This window comes from Neolamprologus multifasciatus, chromosome 1, assembly GCF_963576455.1.
Source record: "Neolamprologus multifasciatus chromosome 1, fNeoMul1.2, whole genome shotgun sequence".
NCBI classification, from domain to species: domain Eukaryota; kingdom Metazoa; phylum Chordata; class Actinopteri; order Cichliformes; family Cichlidae; genus Neolamprologus; species Neolamprologus multifasciatus.
In genome coordinates, this window is record NC_140439.1 from 23,116,209 (window position 1) to 23,138,362 (window position 22,154).

Sequence of the window (22,154 nt, forward strand, 5' to 3'; positions counted from 1 at the left end):
AAAAGTGGTTTTATTTATATATGTTTATATATGGCCCCTAGAGACAAAGCACATACAAACTCTAAAGCATATACAAACTCCAAAACACATTTCTAGCGTTAACTGAACTTCCAAAACAGAGGTACCCAGATCACTTAAATTACACAATTGAAAGCATGTGTGTATTGTTTGTGTATTTATAGACAAGCACTTATATTTATTCAAATAATTAAAAATTTTTTTTTACCTGTTACTACCACACACCAAATCCGGTTGTTGATACTTCCTGGCTTGTGTAGCCACTAGGTAACAAAAGCTCAAAACTGCGCCCTAGCATCCTGGAGCACTTCTGTTGTCTTTTGTACATGATTCTGAGTTTGTACGTGCTTCTGAGTTTTTACGTGTTTTGGAGTTTGTATGTGCTTCTGAGTTTTTACATGTTTTGGAGTTTGTACGTGCTTCTGAGTTTTTACATGTTTTGGAGTTTGTACATGCTTTGTCTCTAAGGGCCACCATAAATATACCTTATTTATTCACTCCACATAAAATGTAATAAATAAATCATATAATACAAAAAACAACTATTTACATTTTAAATTTTTAACTATTTAAATTTTCAGCTTTTTCCTTTTAAACAAATTTAACGTGAAACAACACAAAACACTGCAAACCACAACACAATTAAATATAAATTAAAAATATCAAAACAAATAGAAGATGCACATTCTCTGTCATATGGGCAGGCATGATTTCTGAATCCTTTATCATCTACAACTGAATATAGTGGATGATTACTATACCTTTCTAATGTGACGTTGTTGTCCCTCGCTCTCTTTCTCTCTGGCTCTGTTCCTGTGCTATTGCGAGTGTAACTAACGCCCCTCCCCCCTCTGCCCAGCGCAAAGTACAGGCTGCGCGTGCGGAGTTTAGCGGAAAAAAGGGCAAGACAGAGGATGAGAGAAAGAAAAAAAAATCTCACGGCTCCCAATAAGGAGCCGGCTCACGTCGTTCACTTCAAAGAGTCGGCTCTAAGAGCCATTTCGTTCGCGAACGACCCATCACTAAAAAGGGCTAAAGGAGTGAAAGCATCAGCAATAGTTTGCACTTGCTGTGTTGTCGGTTGTAATGTTAGATTGCCTGGATAGCAGCTGTGAGACGAGCTGATACCCAGTTCTCTACCATCCACAGATATCTGTTGGTGCTCCAGACATTTTCATTCAGGTGAGATCTAAATAAGTTCATATTACTCTTTATAGCCTATTAGTTTTATTTTTAATGCGCTCTGAGGTCATAGCAAATCAGAGCAAACATCCTAATGAGTGATTTTGGAGATATAGAATAGAATAGAATTCAATTCAACTTTATTGTCATTGCACATGTCACATGTACAGGCAACAAAATGCAGTTTGCATCCATCCAGAAGTTCTTCAGCCATAATATAGATATATTACAGAAATGGGTCTGTTATAGGTATGAGGGTACAACATATGGGTCTATTATTGGTGTTACAATGTACACGGTATGAAGGTATGTTATGAATATGCTATAACTATAAGTATGTACAGGCTGTAGTGGGTGTACAAGGCTATGAACAGGATATAAATATGAAAACTATACAGAAATATGAACTATGCAAGTTATAAACAGTTGTAGAATTATAATTATTGTATATGTTCTATTTATAGACTTGCTAATTGTTTTTCATTATTGCAGCAAACCAGCCTATGAAATGGATGAAACAAATCCTGACTGGGTTCCAACGCTACACATGGGGCACTACGAAATCCCTGCTTCAAACTACATGTTACATACCACCATGTCAATCAGATTACATCTTCCATGTGAGGGTGAAGAGGTGACCCTTCTGGATAAGATGGTGAAGGTTTGCTGCATTTTGGTGAACATGTGCCCGAGTGTGGTAGTAAAACCAGGGAAAAATGCTCTTGTTAAATACTCTTAAAAGTCTTGTGCTGTATATGTAGTGATAAATTTTCAAAAGAGAGTAAATTACAGAGTGCTCGTAGTGGGTGAGAGCACTCTGTAATTTAAACGCTGTCATGATTATATGTGAACATTTTGTCATTTGTAAACTATACATGACATGGATTCTACACTGTAATTGATGTGATGTTCTACAAAGTGGTTTTGATTTAAAAAAAAAAAAAAGGCAAACATTTGTTTCTTTATTCAACTTTTGAACAGTGTTACTTAGTAAGTACATATTCAGTAAATGCAAATTATTTACATGGCAATGCACTTCAGACACAAATGTAGACCCCCTAAATAAAACATTATGGGTTATTCAGAACAGAACTATGCTTGGAGAAATATTCTCCCATCAGTTGAGACAACTCCTCCACAGTAGCAGGTGAAATTTTTCTTTTCTGAGGACGGCTTTTTTAAAAAATTTTTTTACCTGTCACTACAGATGGTCTGTTTATGTTTTGATTGAGAACCTTTTTTGGGGCAGCTGAAGAGGAGAAGTCTATCTTATAGCCGACCACTGACTGGATCTTGGTCATATTACCCAGCAAAACCCAGTATGCAGGTTCATCTGTAACAGTCCTCGAGCCACGGATCAAAACTGTTGCTTCTACTTTAAACAGAAGAGCAGCGACATGGGTGCAGGTCTCCGCGACTCCGGTCATACAGGTGCAGTTCAACCTTCCCTGTGATGCTCACTATGACCCATGGCTGCTATGGTTCATTCAGTCTTTGAGAATGCAGTACCTGAGATGTACACAGCAAAGTTAATTTAAGGACAACAACTAATGTGTTTTATCTACTTTAAAATCAATTTATCATAAAAGTAACAAATAAAGTGTTTAGAAAGTTAGCACATGTAATTTTTTAAAATCTTTTTATGTATCCATCTATAGAACGCTGCATGGTATATTCTAAATCTGCCTAGTTTTTTTTTTTTTTTTTTTTTAAATCTGACCGCAAAAAAATAACCTAAAGTATGTAATGCAAAGATGTAATCACTTCAAGAGGGAGAAAGCACAAGTTTGACTTTAAGTGACAGTTATGAATCACTTAATATGATAAGGAGATTCTGCAGGTCATTAATCAATGTATAAAACCAAACAGAATGTATTTTTAGTGACACAGCGCACAAACACGGAAGCAAGATGTGTAATTAGGATTATTTATAATAAATATGAATTAATTAGTGCAATTTCTTTAACCATAGAGAATAACTAAATCCTTCAGGACATTGTCACATCAATGCACTGAACTCACTGTGTTATCCATCTGACAGAGCCTCCACGTGTTCTCACTGTAATTTCCCCTCCATGAATGAATTTATGCTGCACTAATCTGAATGTTCAGGGGAAAATCAAAAGCATTTTACTGGCAGTACTCAAGCTGACTTACCTTTGTTTGAATGATGGCGAATTCACAACGTGGAGGCTTAAAAATAGCCAAGTCTTGTACCCAGTCCTTTGTGGATGTGCGCCTCCAGAGATTTATAATTGCGAAATTGGTTCGCCCTATAACTCCACAGGCAAGGTACTATTTCAGGCTAAGTCAATAGCAGTTGGTCTTCAAAAAAAACAAACTGCTATATTTCATACAGGTCCACATTTCCAATGCACGCTATTTTTTGCAAGTACCGTCTCTTTGCATCCGGACACAATCTGACTTTATAACGTCCTTTTTCTTTTGAGCTACTTTTAAGTATGGTTAGTAGCAATCTTCCTTCCAAAATGTGTTTGTTTTGATTCGTGACCTGCTAAAATGGTGGCGCGCTCCCACAATGCATTGCGGCGTGACGTCGACTTCAAAGCCCTATTGTAGCGGGTAACGATCCGTGTTGCATGTTCTTGTACCTGTTTGTCTCTCACGGTTCAACCACATGGTGATTGTGAGTAACTGCCCAGCATCTACCACTTTTTGATGGAAAACAAAGGAATAATGAAATGACAAAAAAACCAAACAAAACAAACCCCCAAACTGCCTAGATAAAACATAAAGGCCTTGTGAAGTTAAACACAAAGTTATCTTACACAATACCTATATTTCTCGAGGTAAAGTTCATGTAGCCTGCTAATAGGCCTCCTAGCAAACCAACTAGCTTACAAATATTTGTACTCACGTGAGCGCCTTTTCTTTTCTTTCTTCAAGACTTGGTCAAAACATTTCCCGAAGCAGACTGAAGTCATGATAATACCGTCTTTGAGGTAAGAAAAGACACTCTGGTTGTGTTAATCTCCGGTTTAATGACTATTGTGACATTTTTAGGGCTTTATGATGAATACTTTGATAAACGGAAAAACAGTGTGAAGTTGACCTGCTGAGATTAACACGATTGATTTTTTTCCCCAAACTGTGACCCTGATTTTTTCTTTCTTTTATGCCTCTGTGCAAACTGAGGAAGGCAAAGTACAACAAAGGCCTATTAAAGGTAAAGTGCGTTGGTATAGTAATATTTAATGCTGATTTAATAATTACTGCAGTGTTTTAGAGGCTATGTGATGAATGTTTTACCACCTGGTAAAATAATCCTGGGCATAGTCCGCTGTGAATTTGTAGTTTGCTTTTCTTTGACAAAGGCAGTGTGTGGTTCACTGGAGTGAATGTGTGACATTGTTATTTTTATGGGCTATATCCTTTATTGACATTCAATATTTACTTTGATTGGGCAAACAGAATTAAATGTTTTATTGACGTTGGTGCTAGAGTTTTTGTGGGTTTGTGCATTGGTAAACAGGTTTCTTACTTTGTTGTAGCATGACTTGGCATCAGAGAAAGTGGAATTTCTGTGTTTCTTGTGTGTACATGATTTCCTGGTCCACAGTTGCCTGAGTACTAAAAGAATGTTTTGTCCCAGATTTTCTTTGTCTCTTTTTAACAAAATGTATGTATTAATTTTCTAGATGGATTTTTATGTCATTTTATAAAGCAATCCTAGGAGATTAAGATGAACCTAAGCTTTTGGATGTACATGTGCATCTATATAGATATACTACATTACAGTTACAGCTCTGGAGGGCTTATTTTTATTAGCCTGGCAATTAAAAGTGCTTTATATCCAGAGCTATTTGATCATCAGTGGATCGCTTTGTTTTTTAAATTATCCTGATTAAATTAAGAATTTTCAAATTACTTTTGAGTAAAGAACAATTGAATTTGAATCACAAACTACACCAACCTTTTGTCGTGAAAGGAACGGATATGTTAAATTACTGTCAAGGCTGCATTCATTAAAACTTTAATCACCCCTTAAACCCGTATTTAGTTTATCCAAGTGCTTGTGGAAGTCTGGCAAAACTGCAGGCCGGCAAAAAAAGCTAAAAGAAATACTGGTATTTATTAATAATGTATATTTTGTAGCAAATATCTTTTCTTACAAGACCCAGTCTCTCTTCTCTGTTGCCAATGCAAAAAAAAAAACCCCTTTATCAGCACATATACTGAAGATTACATAAGCACCCTTCCTAAACCCCCCCCCCCCCCCCAAAAAAAAACACACACACTAAACTGAACTTGTAAAAATGGCTTTTTTTCAGCTGTCTGTCCATACTAAAACTATATTTTTCTTCATCAAAAATGCTTTCCCAAAACTGGCTCAGGAGTGTGCCTGAACAGACCGGCTTTGGATCTGTAGTTTGCATGTTCTCCCTGTTTCTGTGTGGATTCCCTCCAGGTACTACTGTTTCCTCCAAAAGTCCAGAGACATGCATCTAAGGGTGTTAGGTTAATAGGTTATTATGATTGTTTAGCCATTTGCTGGAGGTCATTTTGTTGGGTTCTGGCAGCAGTCATCCTGTTCCTCCTTGCACAAGAGCTGATACCAGTCCTGCTAATGGGTTAAGGATCTTCTAAGGGCTTGTCCAGCTCACCTAGAGTAACTGCCTGTCTCCTGGAATCGCACACTCTTGAGGCTGTGCTGGGAGGCGAAGGAAACTGTTTTGTAATGGCATGTATTGATGTCCCATTCTGAAGGGATTGGACTACCTGCGCAATCTCTATAGGGTCCAGGCATCACTTTATACTGCCAGTAGTGGAACTGACCCGAGCCAATTGCAAAACTCTGAAAAAAACAGAAAACATAAAGAGGGGGAAAAGTGTAAGTGCCCTACACCTGTAAAGAAAGTTTAATTTAATTTTTAATTTAATTAAACTTAAAGTTTAGTTTAATTAACATTAAAATAGCGGAAACTGAATAACGTCCACTTCTGCGGGGCTAAAACAGAAACAAACAACTATTCACACTCACACCCATGGGCAATTTAGATAGGCCAATTAAACTCGCCCACTAAGTGCATGTCTTTGGACTGTGGGAGGAGGCCAGAGCACCTGCAGGGAATCAATGTAAACACAGGAAGAACATGCAAACCTCACACAGAAAGGCCCTGGCCAGGTGGTGGAGTCAAACTCAGGACCTTCTTGCTGTGATGCAACAATGCTAAACACTGTTTTGTTGGCTGGAAATTTTTTCTTTTACTTTTAATTTTATTCTATAAGCTTCATACATTATCAATAAGCGCCTGTTTGTACTTGTGGACCTTCTATTAAATTGATTAAATATGTAGACTAAGCCTCCCTTTAAATCCTGTTTTTCTTTTTTTCTTTTTTTTAACAGTTATTTCTTAGTTTCATACCATTAAACACCACAAGGACTGCAGCTGTAAAAAAAGAAAGAAAATAGAACTGTCTTATGCACATCTAAATATTAATTTAATGGAATAACAGTTGTGATCCATCGGATTCTTGTGTGTCTTAATTACAGACCATTAACACTCTTAACTTACACAGCATTTTTTGGCAACTTCTTCTCACTTCAAATAGGGTAAACATTATTACTATATTAGGTCATTAATTATATTAGGGCACACTCAGTTCATCTCAATATACAATCTGCCAAGCATTGCAATTTAGAACTAGGTTACAAACCAAGAGATGATATTTAGCTGCAAGTAATTACTAACAGGACAAGTTCTGTTTATTAAATGTAACCAGAAAACATACAAATCCAATGTAGGACTGTAAGCCATGCAAATATTTTGACATTGGGTTCTGTAGCATTCTTTTATTAAGAGAACTTGCACTACTTCCAAGGATAAAATGAATCGGAAATGCCTGATTGTCAAAAAATGTATGGGTGCTAACATTGCTACCATAAGTGATGGTAAGTGAAGTAATGGAAAGATACCCTGAGAATGTTTGTACTTGCTTCATGGAACAAAGCCCAGAAAGAAAAGGGAGAAGAATTTAAAGAAAGAAGAACCTAACCAATTTCTTAGCTGGCCGATAGTTTGGGCTGATGTCTTGATGTTACATTTACAACAACTGGTAAACAAAAGTTGAAAAATTAAAGAAGACATGGGCGAAACTCTTTTCAACCATGTTGTGAGTGTTGACGATGCATAATTTGACCACCAGAGGGCACTTTGCAAGTTCCCTGTGGGAAAGTGTGTTTGGAACATAACGAAAAACAATCACTTGATATGAAAAGAGCTGGGGAAGTAAAAAAAAACTGCATGTAACACATTTAAGGGAAATGGGCCATATAAACATAGTAGCCAAACAGCAGCATTATGGACACGTTCTGATAGAAAATACATGCCAATTGTTTCATGCTGGCTGCAGTTTAATGAGGGCTTTAGTAGTAATCAACAGCATGCTATTGAAACTTTGTCCTGCTTCCCGAATAGTTCAAGAGTGCTTTCATATCTCTGCCAATAATGTATAAAAACAAAATATATGCCAGAATAAAACAATGCACAAACAATAAGTTGTCAAGGAGCTGTGTGATAACCATGATAACCGTGCCCTTGTACAAACCATGTTTTATCATCTATTTTGCTCCAAAAGGGATTCGTAATTATAGGTTGAAATTCATTCTGGTATCTGGTATACTTTAAACAATTTAGCAATTGACGTGGGAAATTCCCTCACACACTTACAATGATCTAATAATGTTCAGCCTGTGTGCACCGGTGTAAAATGACTGGGCTGAAGTGCTGCAGAGGTGGATGTATTTACTGATTTGCTTTTCACTGCGGTTTTGGTCGGAAAAAACTTGTCGCTTCTGTTAAACCTTTTGATTTTCTTCCCCTTGTTTTGCTCTCTTCTGACAGGCCGTGGCATACAGACTGACTTTTTCATTCAATGTGTGCTAGGATCGTATCCATTTTTATGGCGGTACTGCATTGACTAAGCCGTTTAACAACTAACAGTTATTATAAAATGCCTTCCAAAACTCAGTAGCAGAATAGCAAGTATCATTGGCACAATGCAATCAGAGTGAAATGCATTGGGAAGCGCAGTGCAGTAAATGCCTTGTGTGGTTAAATGTTGTGAGAGTACGGAGTTGAAACAAACTGTTATCAGATCATTCCCTGCTAGGCACAAATGTGACATTGCAGGAAGTTACAAATAGAGAAATTAAAGTTTTTCTGAATCTGCTGTTTTGGCAGTGGAGCTAAATCGGGCTTTAAGAGAAGGTGCTCAGGTGCCTGTCCAGTAAGTGGTCGTTTATGTCTACATCTATAATCCATGTTATGACATATAACATGGATTATAGATGCCTCCTCGCTGTAACGGTGTGTCATTTTGGCAGTAATTTTTGCATTGGGAAAGATTGCCCCATTTGCTAATTTATTAAGGGACTGATAAAATGACTTTTAACACTTGGAAACTTATTACGTGCTACAAAAAGTCTACAATTAAAAATGGGAGGAACCATGTTTATGCATTCAGTTGCATGACTTACTTTCACTATTCTCTCCTTGGTTTGTCAGAATAATGTTGATGAACACTTTCCTGTTGTAAATGTAAGCTGTGTGTTAGGGATGTCTGCAGCATGTTGATCTATCTGCTATGGCAATACAGGGAGCAGTCAAAATGACCTTTACATAAGGGATGGCTAATTTAAACTACACACTATACTGCATTACTGCACATTTTGGAGGTAATAGGGTAGTTTATTTTGGCCATTTACCATTTACAGATTGAATTTGGTTTTATGAGTGGACAATATTATTCAGTCGGGTCTCTTTTTTCCCTAGTGTCTTTTTTTTTTTTAATTTTTTTTTTTTTTTACATTTTTCAACAGAAATGTTTTTATGTCAGATTTTTTGTTGTGTTTGCTTAATTTTTATTTACTTGAGTGATGGCATCTTTCAAACATGTAACTGTAACAAAACTGTATTATGCCAGCCTCAGGTAACAAAACATAAATCACAACGAGGGGCAGTAAAAAAATAAGACAAGTATAAAAATCAAAGTAACAGAAACAGAACTGGATTAACAAATAAATAAGTGATACATGTGTATCCTTTTTTTTTTAGTTTTTAACTAGCACACATTGTCTGCATTAATGATCTTATCATTTCCTTCTATCATTTCTTTAATATTCAGAAGAAGTAGCCACTTCATCTGTGACATGAAAGGAAATATTTTTCAAATGGATATGTTGTTTTTCTTTTTTAAAATAAATTAAAGCTATGTCTACAAATCAATAGCTTACAGAGTAATTATCTTAAAGGAAATAGCCGTAACTGACATGGAGAGTAAAAAGCGGTAAATAGAGAGTAAATGCTCAGTGCAGCATAGCAACATAACTAAGAGATAGGGTTGGATCAGGTGAGCCAACCCTATCTATAAACTTTATCAAAAAGGAAAGCTTTAAGTCTAATCTTAAAAGTAGAAAGAGTGTCTGTTTCCCAAGTCTCAAACTGGGAGATGTTTTTACACCAGAGGGACCTGATAGCTTAGGACTCTGTTTCCCATTTAAGTTATGGAAACTCTGAGAATCAAAAGCGAGCCTGTAGTCTGGCAGTTATTCTATTTAAGTAAAAGATTTTTACATTAAAGTGGGCTTAAACAGAGCAGAGAAGCTAATATGGGAAAAATATAAGATATTTATAGTACGTTTATAATACACTAAGGGATCATCTTTTTAAAGACTCTTCTTATAGTCAGTGTATAACTCATAACTGCTTCCTCCAACAATTTTCTCACAGCTTGGGTTTCTGGCATCATTTATTTCCACTATTTAGTCACGTTCACACTGAATTAACAAACATTACACTATGGCAACAAATTCAGCAACTGCTGCTTGAAGAAGGGATGATGAATGTACATACAGAGTGTTTACAACAAGGTGAAAACCACTGGTTACACGAAAGAACAAGAAAATCAGATTAGACTCTGCCAGAAAACTTCTAAAGACCCTGCAAAGTTCTTGAAAAAATGTTTGGACAGATGAAAGATTAACTTGTATCAGGATGACGGTAAGAGAAAAGTATGGAGGAGGAGAGAAACAGCTCTGAAACGTACCACATTATCTGTCAAACATGGTGAGTTTATACAATTCATTTTGAGACAGTGAAAATGAGACTTTCAGTCCTAAACATATTTTTTGTTAAGGCACTTGAATTTGAACTGATGCATCACAGATAAGATTAATATATGGATCAGCTGTATTCTCCGTACTATCAACTCTATATAAAATACTCTATTTTTAAGTTTGGGGCTTTTTAGTTTCCCAGATGATAAAATACAATCCAGTGGATTAACACATAAATTAGATGAGAAAGAAAAGCAACAAATATGGCTTTTCATTCACAGACAAACTGCTGTTCTTTCAGTGAATTTAATATAACGAAACTATTCTATAGCAGGAAAAATAAGAAGTGTTGTTGTTGCTCACTAGATGGCACCATTGTCTTACTATAAACCGAATGCACTAGTCTCTCAGTTGCATAACATTGGAAAAGTACTGCGCTAAGTGGGTCAAATAAAATTTTAAATCTTTGTTTCTAAAGAAGTTCCTTTAGTGCTGAAGAAAAAAGGGAGTTGTTCTTGTCACTTATGAACGAAGGCTATCTCTTATGTAAAATGGTGACTCATAAAGAAACACCACCCTGAGTCATAATGAATTCCTTTAGTAGGCTGCACCATCTGGGGTTAGTGTAAGATAAACCATTAACAACCAACAGAGATGTCAGACGTTACAAACTATGTTACACTTTTTGTCCTTACGTGGCCCTTGTCAGGTTTCTGAGAGTGGAAAAAGTCATCTAGAGAAAACGGGAGACCTAATTAGTCTTACAGGTCATATTTAACCTTTACAAAGGCTTGAGGCTGATATCCATATTTAACCTTAAAATGTGTCTATTTTTTCTCATTTATAAATGAGACAAGAATGCCTTTAGAGTTATTTTGAAAATATATTATTTTCAAACTGTATACATAAACTTGGTTGTTACACTTTTAAATTTGTTTATGTTCAGTTTTGAGCATTTCTCTAAACAAAATTAATTTGTTTGGGAAATTTGGAAATTTTGTCACATTATGGCCATCATGGGTAAAGTCATGGTAAAAGTAAGTACACATATCAAGACATACTAGAAAAATCATCTAGTCCTTACCAGGTCTAAAAAATGTGGTAACTATAACCTCATATATATAACAACAAATATTAAACCATGTCCTTATTTAACAAAAAATAAGCTATAATGCTGAAGCAGTGTAAGAAAAACTCCACTTCATGATTCAGTGACCTGGAGGAATACCTTTAGCAGCAATAACTTGATTGTGAATCATGTGAATCTGTGTGACTTTATTGGTGTCTTACATAGCAGTGGAAGAACTCTTGCCCACTCTTCCTTGCATTGCTCTCTTAAGGTCTTGCACACATTTCAATCACTTGAACTCTGGAGTTTGAATGGGCCAGTGTAACACCTTGATTTGATAGATTTGCTGGTTTCCCTGTGGGTCATTGTCTTGTAGCATGAGTCCGTTTGGGCCGTGCTTTCGCTGTCACATTTGACTCTACAATACTTTGGTAAAAAGAGGAGTTCAGACTGCAGGGTGCCCAGCTCCTCTGGCTGCGAAACAAGCTCAAATTGTTCAGTCTTTTTTTTAAATTGAACTATTGAACATGTTAACAGAGGCATGTAGAGTCTGACATGTAGTTCTTGTGCTTTTTGCAGTTTCTCAGCATTGCATAGTCTGACTCTGGAACAAATTTGTTGGAATATCCACTCCTGTGAAGCTTGGGAACTGTCTTAAAAATGTTCTGCTTGTAAATAATCTTTCTCACTATAACATGATGCATTTTATATTGTTTGTAAATGGCAAAAAATATGAACTCCGTACATTGCCGATATCTTTCCTCTATGGTGTTGTGTTAATCCACACCTCAAAGCTCCAGAGCACCAAAGTGCCAAAACCTCTGCTTTGATTGAGATGGTTACAACTGCTGCTGATCAGTTAATCAAGGGCATTTGATTAACAGTACCTGGTACGCAGCTTTTGCTTTTTATTGTAACTTTTGTTAAATAAATTATGACACAGTATGATATTATCATGTTTATCAGAGGTTGTATTTTCCCAATTTTAAGACCTGCTAACGACTAGATTATTTTTATTATGCCCTGATTACTGGTATAAGAATTCCTTTTACATTGTTGTATGACTTTAGGTAAGTCACTACTTGTAGAAACGTCACCCTTAAGTACAAATAAAGGTACAAAGTAATGCATAGAATGAATTATACTTAATTCTTGTCCTATCTTAGACCTGTGTAGTTGGTTTCATACACAAACACACAGATTTCACTGTAATTAAATTGTAACCAATATCATGTTGCACTGAGTTCTTGGAAGATGAAGTGCACATTTAAAGGTTGTGTCCAACAGAGGGCAGCCAAGTGCTACAAAAGCCATTACTAGTGTTCAATGAGTTTCACTTAACTGTGCGTATATATATATATATATATATATATATATATATATATATATATATATATATAGTATAAATATCTATATTGCTTTCATAATGTGCACTCAGCTTTCATCTTCAAACTAAACCTATTGCTAGACAATTGCTAGACATATGCTGTGTGGGAATATGGTAAATCATGTTGTAGCTGGTATTAATTGCTAATGGGTCTCCTTAAACGTGGCCTAAAAAGAATCCATAATATTATAATTGCCTACTAAGGAAAATGTCTACGATTTTCAGTTAGTCACCATTCTACTCTGATTGTTAAGGATTAATTATTCAGCTACAATTAATGTTATGTTAGTTGTACTTCCTGTCAGTGCAGAGCTCTTCTGATGAAAGCAAGCGTAAACTTGTTATATTAACATTTCCTGTTTATATCAAGTCACTTTTTGTGTTCACGCCCTTTTTTTACTCAAACAGAGGCAGTGACACTTTCTCACATCCACCCAGGAGTAGCCAAGTGTGACTACGCTTAGATAACCCACTCTAATGCAAGCATACAAACTCACACAGAATAAAAACAGTTAGTACTTTGAGTAAAATGAGAAGTATTAATTATATTTTCTTTTATAGTTTTAACATTTTCCATGCCTTTTGAGAACTCCTTACCCTCAACATTTTTAACAACAATTGTTCCACCCTTAATTTAATGTTGCAACTAATGGAGAAAAAATACTGTAATTATAAAATGCATTTCAATAAAGTTATATCTGTTATTGGTGTTTGTAAGAAATAATGTTACCTAAACTGAAATTTGTAGATTTTTAAATTACAGTGCCTTTGGTCAGGAATCAAATTTAATATATTCTTGTTGAATCATACACTTGTTTACATGCATATATTTTAAAAGCTTAAAAAGTTAAAGGCTTACCTTAGAGTGATAATCTAGGCTGCGTTTGTTTGCAGTGTTGATGATGGCAACAGAAACAATGTTTGCTAAAGAGTATCTTTGTTAGAATGGCGAAATTTGCTGTCGCTTCCTTGGAGTGTGTGTGTTTAGGATGATATTACAGTTTTTAACATATTTTGCTCAAGCTTCATCTTGTGCTCTGAGAAAGTGTTTCATGTCTGTGTATAAATTCAGTTTGTAGCATGTTGATTTAGATTTACATGAGAGCTCTAGCGTGATGAGTCTACGTAGATGTGAAGATCTATGGAAGATCAAAAATATCTTTTTAAAAAACAGGAAGAAAGCAATATTCATACAGCAATGACAAACACAATGTCCTTACAACATAAAAAAAATGATAATTTAAATATGATACGGAACAACTTCACGATTAAAGTGATAAATCCAGTCGAACAGGAACTGTTGCCATTTCTCCATTAACTTCTAACAGATTTAATATTTTGTGCAAAAGGTTGTTTAGTCAAACAACAAGAATTTTGCTATATCGGTCTAACCTGTGCAGCCTGTGCAAGAAAACGATTGAAAAAAAGGTTTAGGTAAGCTTCTACCTGATATGCAAATGAACCGTGATAATGCAAAATGTATAAAACATTAACTAACTTCTGTTTCAGGTTGCTTTCCAATCACAACTCCTATATAGTTTGTTATAATATAGTATGTGTTGGTTGGGCTCATAGTGTTTGTGTCTGTTCTAAACACACCTCACTATGAGGCTAAGAGTATTGATGGTGGTGATAAAGATTTGTAATAATGTCATAAAGCCATAGAAGACAAGGAGCTATAAGTGGAGATTGGCTAAACAGTGTAACCAGTAATCAGTCAGCAGGGTGAAAAATGACAAGGCCAACGTTAGCAGACAGAAATGGGGAATAAAACATGGGGCTCGTGCAGGCTGAACAGACCAGAACAGGAGCAGGGCGGGGGAGTAGAGGTGACCTGCTCTCAGAGGGGACAGGCCTGTCGCATTTTGTGATTACAACCAATAGGTCTCAATTTCACATGACAACCCCAAGTACTCATTTGGGGACAGCGTCTGTATTATAAAGGTTGGAGGCGAGAGGGGAGGTGGGTTAATGTCCCATTGGTTTTGAGTAACCTCTATGATGAAGAATACTTTTGCTTGTGCTTTTCCTAACCTGCAGCAGAACCTGCTCTCTGTCATCAACTCATTCAAAACTGGCTACAATAAATTTTAAATTTAGACATGTTTTAAAAAAAAAGAAAAAGAAATGTAATTATTTTTTAACTGTGGGAGTTGTACTTAAATGAAGTTGAGTTCACTTGTTGGAATAAGTATACTGTTTCATACTTTTGATGCGATCGGACAGCATTGCCTGTAGTTTGTGGGAGGAAATCATTAAGTTTATCAGTAATGCAAAATGTTTTCAAGTATGGATGAAGATGTTTAGCTGGTGCTAATGAACCACAGATGGGGGTCTGATTAAAGATTATTAGCTACAATAGGTTGTCTGTGTACCACCTGTGGGTTATAGGATACTGATGCACACACAGTATTTCAGGGCTGCTTTTTAACACATGAGCTTGAAAATTGCATAGTTAAAATAGTAAGAATACAATGTTTATGTCAGGTCTGCTCTTGAGTCAGTGTTGTTTAGAATATAAATATATATTTTGAATGTATAATCTAAGTTGGAAAAACAACACTCATCTTACACTTTTCCTGAAATTCTGTTTTCTTTAATCTTTTGATAATTGACCGTGAACGTAGTGCAACAGGAACTCGTAATGGCTAATTCACAATCATTTTAATGATGCCAATTTGCTAAAAATGTAAAAACAAATACCAGTTGAGGAAAAAAATGACTTGAAAAGTTGAGCCCATTGTGTAACTTTATGGTGTTTGTTGCACCTTAAATAAATAGAAAGAAATAATAACTGACTGAACAGATTTTCTTGTTTGTTTTCAAGTTTAGACAGTTAAGTACCAGTTAACATGTGTTGTTCCTTGCAAACATAGTAGCCACAACTGCAGCTGATATTCTTATGCTTTCATTTGACAGCTTGTTGGTATCTATGCCTGTGCCCCTCTTTTTGTATTTACATTTTTATGCAGTCATCATTGCATCTGATGACGTTTTCATCATTTATTTTCAGCCTGTGTCCAATATGAAATAATCAGGCTGTGCTCTTGACTTGTTTTGTTGTTTTGATTTGCAGTTGCAATATGTGTTAGGCTTGGGTGTCACTCTTGAAACAAGGACTAACATTGTACTTTTTGGAAAAAAAAATCTTGATTTAAATAGTTTTGGAAGTTAGATTATTAGAGGACTTAATGTGCACTTTCACTTAAGCCACTCCTGCGCCTTCAACTTTTATGCAGATAAGAATAAAGGCATTCCCCTTCCAGAGCTGGGCGCGTGCCCAGTATGCAGGAGTTTATCTGGCACATGTGTCCCTCCCTCCGTATTTCACTTCTGCTTCCACTTCTCTCCTTCTGATAGCTTTATCACTGCGGAGGGGTCAGATGCTGACACCAGCATAAGGGCCGCTTAAATCGCTCTAAACAACATCTATCATGGACCCTATAAAATAAGCTTCATGGCACACAATACCCTGGCCTTGCGCTTGGAAATGCTCGTCTATCATATGGCTACTTGACTCCAGAAGGCTATTTTTTTGATGATATGTTGAAGATTCAGGAAAGGAAGGCTCTGATTTAGCCCTAATCAGTCTTTATGAGTAATTTTAGATAGCAACTGTATGGGAGATCTATCACTCGTCAGGAGTGAAGATTTGGAGGTGATAAATGGCACTAGCCTACAGTTCTGTTTATTGATCAGCAAGAAGCTTGATATCAGGAAAACCTGATAGCTTAAAAAAATATCATAGAAAGAAAGCATCATTTTTCCCCCTTTTTTATTTTTTAAAGGCATAGCATAGTGAAGAATTAGGTGCTTAAAGGGAGGGAAGTAGGATGCTAATTGACTTTGATTATTGGCTTAATATTATGACATGCAGACATGTTGCTGATACGGCTTAGAAAAACAGAAACAAATGATATTCAGGTGCTTGAAAACAGAGAGTATGCTGTTGTGGCCACTATATCAGAACAGTCCTGCAGGCTGTTCAGTAACCACTTGATTAATAGCTGAATGCTAACAGATTGCAGCAAATTGTTAGTTCACTAAGGTCAGAAAAAAGGAAAAGAAAGATAAACTGCTGGCTGTAATCTGACACAAGTTGCTGGTTTTTCACAGCCTCGGTGTATTAAACGAATGCTGTTATTATCTATGAAAGTTTATTAAGGTCTTTACATTCTAGTGGCAGTTTTGTTCAAGCTTTCTAGATGAGCCTTTTAGTTTAAAGGTTAAACATTGCTATTAGCAGGGTGCTTGGCAGAGATATATCATTCAAATTAAGAGTGAAAATGAGCAAAATTTGATTGATAGGCATATTCATATATTCAGACTACAATTTATGGTAAACGTTATCATCCTCTTAGATTTAGACATAAAATTCTTGTAATTTATAAGCTCATTTAATTAAATTGTCTTTGATGTTAGATAATGTCGTATTAATATTGCTACTAATGTTTTATCCTTGTACAATACAAAATTGTTCTTACTGACAAGCCCATTTAATTTGTGTCTGCTCTTAACTAATGATATGTCCGTGTACACTGCATAGATATAAATATTTGGTGAAGACTCCCTACACCTCATTTGTAGATAGTGTGCTCCTCCTCTTTTTGTAGTTTGTATGGCTCCTTGCTGCTAAATAGCAGTATGCATAGAAATAGATATCTTGATTCTTCATTGTCTTTTTCACCCATTATTGTGCTTGAGTAAATAGGTAGCTCCAGAAAAAAGTAAGAAATCCATGAAATTCATCTACAAGATAAATATTTTAATTACCACGTTTTAAAATTAACAGCTCAGAAATCTCAGGCTCCTGACTGGGGTTATAGACATAAGAACAAGGATCCCTGAATGCAAATCTTAAGTAGAAGAGCAAAATGTGTCCGGAAGAGCCAAAAAAAGAGAACAATCAATGACCCAGAAAAGAGGAATTATTGTTGAAGCCCATCACTTAATTTCTTTAAAAGCCTTTTGAGAAGTCAGAAGCGCTCAATGTGCATCCACTAAAGTTAACACTCTGGGTATGCCATACAATTTAATTATTAGGACATGATTCATTCGGTGAGTGGTCACCCATTCAGTGAGACCATTTATGGGCCCAGCGTATTCTTTACAGCTCAAAAATCCTCCTTTTGGTCAGTAATCACTGAACTGTACAAATGTAATTTAGATACTTGATTGAGAAAGAGATTTTGCTAATTAAGAGTTTTTGTAGAGGGTATAATCATTTTGACTGGTTATTCATCAGGAACAATGTGATAATTAGCCCTCATGCAGTCTAAGTAAGAACAGTAAAGTCTCTTAGAGGATGCTTTAGCATATACAATAACTAATCGCCATTTGTAAGCTGAGTGAGTGTGTGTTCATGATTTTTTTTAAACTGCACATTTTAAACTATATTAAATGTATAATGCACACAGTGTTTTATTCATCACATGAAACTTGCTGAGAGATAGACGGATTGTGCTTTGCCCATTTGTATGTCTTAAACTTGTTTAATTCTAAATGATTGTGAGAATAACACTGTATAATGTTTTTGTTTATTCAGGATCTATTTATGAACTGGGACTCTTTTATAGATCTGGCTTTCCATCTTTTTAAAGTTGGATTTTTGTTAAATAGGTAATGTACTTTACACAGACCACCATGTGCTTTTTGTCATCAATTTGTTTAATTCATGTACTTAAAGTGTGTGCTTTCAGTTTCTGTGATATTGGTATTGACTAACATGTTTCTGGTCCTTAAACATCCACAGTCCATAAGTAATGTCTGGTTAGTGTAGGAATGGGATTGTTAGTATCTTTAAGTACTCTTTCGTTATTCACTTTTAAGTAGGAAAAAAGGATCAGGATTTTTTTGATACTATATTTATGATATGTTATATTTAATTTTACTTGAGGAAAAAAGTTTTAGTATTTCTATTCCCAGTGCCAGCATTAATATAGAGAAGAGATGGATGCAAGTTAAGGAAGTACACCCCCTGAAAGACCTACCCTTATCTCTTCACATTTAATTTTTGAACACACCTACTCCAAAACAATTGGCTCTTACAATAAACTCATTTGTCACAGGTAGTTAATAGGGGTGCAACGATACACAAAATTCACGGTTCGGTTCGGTTCGATACTTTGGTGTCACGGTTCGATATTTTTTCGATACAAAAAAAAATGTTCATGCTGTTTAATTTGTAATTTATTAAATTTTCACGGCACATTCTGCACCACATCTCTGTGCGTTCATCATTTGTTTGAAGCCAGCTCACCTCCTGCAACCACTTTTCTGAGAATACGCGCTTCTTTTGTGTTTCGGACTCCTTCTGACATTTCTTTGGAGGTGGAGGAAAACCAAAGTAACTGCTTAAAGGAGCTTGTTTCTTCGACATCTTTAAGAGTTCTAAACAAATGTCTGTCCTCCTCCTGAAAATCTTATGGACGCAAACACGCATTGCAACTTCTTATCTTGTGCGCGTTTTTTATTTTGACAGCGAATGCGCACCTGCGGACCACTTATGTGCAGCCCTGGTTATTTATCTCGTCATATTGCAGCCACAGAAATTCTTTTGTCCATGAAACCATAAAGCCGCACTTTCTTTTTGCCTTATAGTCTGATTTGTCATAACTTTTCCGTTTTGTGGTAAGCTTTTCTTTGGCTGTCACTTCTTCACCCTGACCTGTCTTATTTGGCTCAGCAGAACTAAAATATATATCCTGCTGCTTTTACACACGCACTCACATAAGGCTCAGCGATTCTCTGCGCCATCAACCTCTCACATGTTTAAGCTGCAGGAGATTTCACTTGTCATGTTTGCATAGTAAGCTAACGATTGATAAGACGATGTCAGAGGAATTGGTGCGCAAATTATCATCACTCACCAATCAGTGCTGTCGCTCTCTATACACAGTTCGCACGATTGCAAAGTGAAAGCAAAAAACAAGCGCAAATTCAAACGCGATTTCAATATGTCACATATTGACAGTGGCTCACCGATGCCAATGACATAATTACCCAGCTACATTTCCAAAAGAATGCAAAAGCATTGACATATATTTTTCCTTCCTACGATAGGCCGACGGGCAGGGCAGAGATAGATTTTGGTTGCGCAACTGGAAAGATCGCTAGCTGGGCTAGCGATTTTGCGAGCCCTGTATCTGATTGAGGAATCACTCATCTTTGGAAAAGAGTTTATTACAGAGAAATGGCTCTTTCCAAAATAAAAGCTATACTATACGCTTCTTCTGGGCTATATTCTCAGCAGCATATTAAACATATCAGGTCCCCATAAGGAGAATCATGTGCTAACGGCTGTCTAAATGACTCGGGTAAAGTTTGTAGCATGCTGCTTGTTGTTTTTGTCTGCTTCCACTTGTCTTTGCACTAGGATGATGTCGACATAAATGTGCAGTCATATTCGTTGTGTTCCCACTAGTGCTGTCAGCGTTAATCTGAAATGAGGTTAACGCCACAACACGGCAAATCTCCGTTAACGAGCTACCGCGGATCACCCCGTGCGTGGGGCTGGACGGCCAACACGTTAACCAGCTAACTGCGCTAACACACTAGTTCCCACCCTTGCAATTGAGCATTGCTGGCACATCCAACATACTGTTTTACTTTAGTCCATGACGCGCTTACCTTCAGGGTCATACATCACATGAAAACCAAAATAGTTCCAAACGCCAGATCTGAATGAGGGTGGGGGAGGTTCAATTTGCCATGTTGCAACCAGAGCTTAGCTTCTGTCTGCTAGCTTGCCCTGCGCTCAGTGAATCTGCATTAGACTACTCCGCCTAGGCTGCACTGTCGAGCGCAGATCCACTGAGCGCTCAACACAGACAGCATCGTCAGAAGGAAAGTTGATAAAATAAATTAAAAATGTTGTATTGTTCGATACATATGCGTACCGAACCGAAAGCACTGTATCGAACGGTTCAATATCGATACGAGTATCGTTGCACCCCTAGTAGTTAATTATGCATGCTATAAGTCATTTATAGCTTTTAAAAAGTATTTAGGAATAGATGGCTTAGTCATTAGATTTGCAAAACAATGTTCTTTTTGTATGATTTCTGATAGATTAGTTTAAGTTTTCCTTGAGAATGAAACAATATAGACGTGTACTTGCAAAGTGCAATTACAAACATGCCGCCACAAAGTGATGCCTCTTTCCTTTTTGTTGCGTTGAGCTAGAGTTAAGAGTTATACACAGACCCCAATGGGGATTCGCATCATGTATGTCTTGTGAATGTAATGCTGTAGAGACCCAACGTTAAAGCACCATCGTGGACGTCTCACTTCCTGCACCACACAGAGCTTTCTTGCCATTCTTATCTACAGTAGGTCTTCACTGACAGTACCACACAATAGTAGTTGCGCACCCACATACAAGCATCAAACTTTCTAATTTAGTAGGAAATGTTGTCCACACCAGTTCATATAGAGCAGGGGTTCTCAAAGTTTAGACAACTGGTGTACTGTCAAAAGCAGGTTGAAGGCTGCACATACCAAAAACTTTGTTTGTTAATGTTATAAAGGTTTAGTCTGCTAAAGAGAGATAAAACTAAAGAAAATGCTCCTTTAATCTCATGCTGTGCTGCTTTATACATACAGTACCATGCAAAAGTCTTATGCTACCCCTCATTTCTTTATATTTGTAAGGAAAATGGGAAATAAGTACAGAGGTTTGTTGAAAGATCTGCAAACAAATAAATAAAAGACAAAGACATTGACATTCAAAGCTATTTTTGGTTGTTGGGTGCCTTTTGTTCAGTTCTCTGTCAAAATGGTATTGTGTATACTTTTGGTGCAATCTTGAGTGTGATGCACATTCATGGTCATTTGAGCATGTTTAAACCAAAAGTGCAGGATGTTCATTGAATGCCACAGCAGTTTTCACACTTTTTGTGTTCTATGTGATCACCAGGAGATTTACCCTTTAAATATCTGCAAGGCAGATTAATGAGGCACCCTGACTCCCTCTTATATGGCCTTCCATAAGTAAATATTTTAAGAATCAACACTGATGTTCACAATAGGACTCTACAGTGGTGTAACTGGAACAATATTTTCTTTCCACTGCTTTCTTTAGGCTCAATACAAACTGTCTGGTCAAAGGACATTATATACTGTACATTTTTGAGTCAAGGAAGATCTGTCATAAACTATGAGGATGTTTTTGGTGATCATTTCTATATATCAGCTAAAATGAATGCATACCACAAAAAAAGCTCTCTGTCTCTGTTTGGATCAGCTGGCTGTAGAATTTGTGGTCTCAGTCTTTAATTTATGTACTAGATCTTAAGTAACACACATCCCTATAGCCTAGTCTGAATATTTACCCAATCAAAGGTTTATTGAATTCAGATAAACCAAAACAAAAACTATTCAGGTTTTTGCAGTATGTCATTTTTTGTACCATTCTAAGT

The 22,154-nt window shown here is 36.4% G+C and overlaps 1 long non-coding RNA gene across 5 annotated transcripts in view; it reads left to right on the forward strand.

Annotated features, from left to right (window-relative positions):
* The first annotated feature begins 3,491 nt into the window (after nt 1-3,491).
* The window catches only part of LOC146525769 (uncharacterized), a 170,230-nt gene continuing 151,567 nt past the window's right edge, over nt 3,492-22,154 (forward strand). For 4 of the 5 annotated variants that reach the window (XR_014873635.1, XR_014873632.1, XR_014873639.1 and 1 more), the window contains exons 1-2: nt 3,492-4,010; nt 4,108-4,163. This is a non-coding gene — a long non-coding RNA (uncharacterized LOC146525769). The other variant, XR_014873633.1, reaches the window with a different exon arrangement.